The following is a 2,750-nucleotide window of genomic DNA, read 5'->3' as shown; positions in this document are numbered from 1 at the left end:
ACACAAGTGGAGAAAAAGATAACCTTTAACATTAAGATTTCTTTTAACAGGCAGTTTTGATTGTAAAAAGATGGCATACAGTAAAAAAAAACTAAAATGGCAGCTGTTTTTAAGCATTCCTGTTTATCAAAATTATTGTATAAAATATTGGCAAAGAGACAAATTAGAAAAAGAAAACTAAAACAATGATTTCATTTATTGTAAAAAAGAAAAGAAAAAAAAAAAACTGCCCTAACCAGTTAAAAAGTATTTGTGATAAAGAAAGTGGTTATCTGATTTTCATCTGGCTCATATTTATTTTTCTTATGTGACGACATATTAATTCGGAGCAATAGGGTAATATACAACCACAGGAACTCTTCTTGATCTAATTATTCTGAATTTTATACTCTTGTCCAGAGTAAAACTTCTGAAAAAAAAGGAATTACAGAATTATCCTCTTTTCCCTCCTTAAATATACACACTGGAAGATGTTTGTTTCATTTCAACTTGCAAAAGAGAGACACCTTGGATAATTTTTGCAGTGGAAACGTGGCAAGAAGCCTCCAGAGATAACATCTCTACTGTTAAATATCAACTCCTCCATGAATGTGGGTCAGTGAGAAAAGGAATTATCATGCGTTGAAGACATTTTCGGTTCAATGCCAGTCCAGTGCTCCTGTGCAAAGCTTCTAATCCAGTCTGTGTATGGTGGAATCCAATCTGTCAGATTTACGTAAGAACACGAATCTGACTGGTTGAATGTTGCTCAAGTGTAAAGTGTTTTAAGTCAATATTATGACAAGAAAACGGGTATTCGACATAACCACAAAACTGCTGCAAAAGAAAACGAGTTAATATTCTTTGTTTGTTTAGTTTGATCTCTTGTAGCCATGACAGCCATGAGAGATTCATTTATCTAAGGCTTTCTAGATACAAAAGATAAAGTTACATTTCTGGCTTCTTTATCTGAATCTCTGCTAAAACCTGACTAACACGAATTGGTTCTGAATACCAAGGTCTGCTGTTTATTTCAGCCCAGATGGTTTGATACGTAGAGGTCAAGCTATAATGTAGAGGATTTTTATTGCACATTGTTTAATAAAACCTAAATTAACTAGATTCAGTGAATAAAAAAAAATCTTGAAAGTTTAGGTACATTTATTTGAAGCATGCTGTCTGTATTAAAGCTGAATTCAACAATTAAGGCTTTCGGACATTTACAAACTGCTTTATTCTTTTTATCTGTCACAAAGAGAAAACATGCACACTTGTATACTACACTGCAAAACAGGTGCAACTTAGATCTTAGCAAATTTTCTTAGATATTGTCCAATTTTCTTTGTTTTGGGGGTAAAATAACAATGTAAAAAAAGGTTGCTAAGCTAAAATTCGCAAAGTTTATTCCATTTTTTTTAATTTTCAACTTTCTAAAGTGGTTTTATTTTTAAAATAAAAAGGCAATGCTGGTTGAAATTCTAGAATTTAAACTACATTCATTCCCTGTAACTGGTAGGAAAGCTCGAAAGGAGTCAAAACATCTTGTTAAGAAAAAGACAAAATCAAACTCCTATGAGTTTTGTTAAATTAAGTTATACTTTAAAACTCTTGTTGCATTGTATATGTCAAGTTGAGTGGAGGTTTGAAGAGTAGCCAAATTCAGAGATGGAAGCAGAAGTGGTTTCTTGCAGGTCTAATAATAATCAAAGGGCAACAGAAGAAAATGTAGTAATCGTATGAGGTGAGCCGAGGCTTTGAGGTGTGTGTCGAATAATGGAGGGGGCATTTCCACAAGTTGTATATCGACGCATGATTCATTTGGGGGAGGAGCCAAAATAGATGACGTCCAAAGCCTTGCTAACCTGCCATACCATGTGTCTGCTAAGCTCACCCGGAATGACAGGCATCTATCTAAACAGCCTGAGTATTCAGTAAAGATGTGGGAGTTTGTAGGAGAGTTGCGATCAGTTGGATAGAGTTTGGATATATTCTAGGAATAGATTGGTTGGAAAAACAAGCTATTTAGTTGGTTAAAAATATTTTTGGGTAGATTAAACACTGTAATGATCAAAATCTGAGCAAGCCACTGATCACAGTTGTAACATTAATATTAAGTAGTGTTGCCTACCAATGTGCAGCTACCATTGTCACTGACTTCCATTTCTGAGGTTGTTAGCTCAAGACCCACCCTAGATTTTTGGAAATTGCGATAATAATTTACAAGTATTTTGGCTAATGTGAGAAATTTATATTGTTTTGCCCCTGTACAAATATAGATTGGGTAAAAACACTGCCAAATTATATTAGTTGGTTTAGCCAAGAGATTGGTTGAACACATAATGTCACGCCTCACTCATAGGAACCGACAAAAATGGGAGACAGACGAGCGGATTCAAAAAAAACAATAATTTATTTTCTCCCAATTATACCACTGTAGAGCTGCTCAGTCAGTCAAAGAGGAGTGTGGATCAATGCTGCCTGTTCCAGTCTGGTCTGGAGGCCAAATCAAGCAGAGCCAGTGACTGACTGGATGTCAGTATTTAACAGCCATCAGGTGCCTTCAATTAGCAGCCCTTCTACCTTCTTCCTGAAAAGAACAAAAATCAAACAGTGAAATGGCGACACCTACTGGACAGTAGGGGATCGTCACAACAACTTAACCCCATAAAAACCAAGAACAGTTGAAAAACTATTATTTTTGAATTAGAAAATGACTAACACCTTTCATTTTGCTCATCATTGTCCAATTTGCACACTTTCCCTGTCTGCTT

Source organism: Cyprinodon variegatus, unplaced genomic scaffold, assembly GCF_000732505.1.
Source record: "Cyprinodon variegatus isolate N-32 unplaced genomic scaffold, C_variegatus-1.0 Scaffold251, whole genome shotgun sequence".
NCBI lineage: Eukaryota > Metazoa > Chordata > Actinopteri > Cyprinodontiformes > Cyprinodontidae > Cyprinodon > Cyprinodon variegatus.
Note: the sequence above shows the minus strand (reverse complement) of the source record.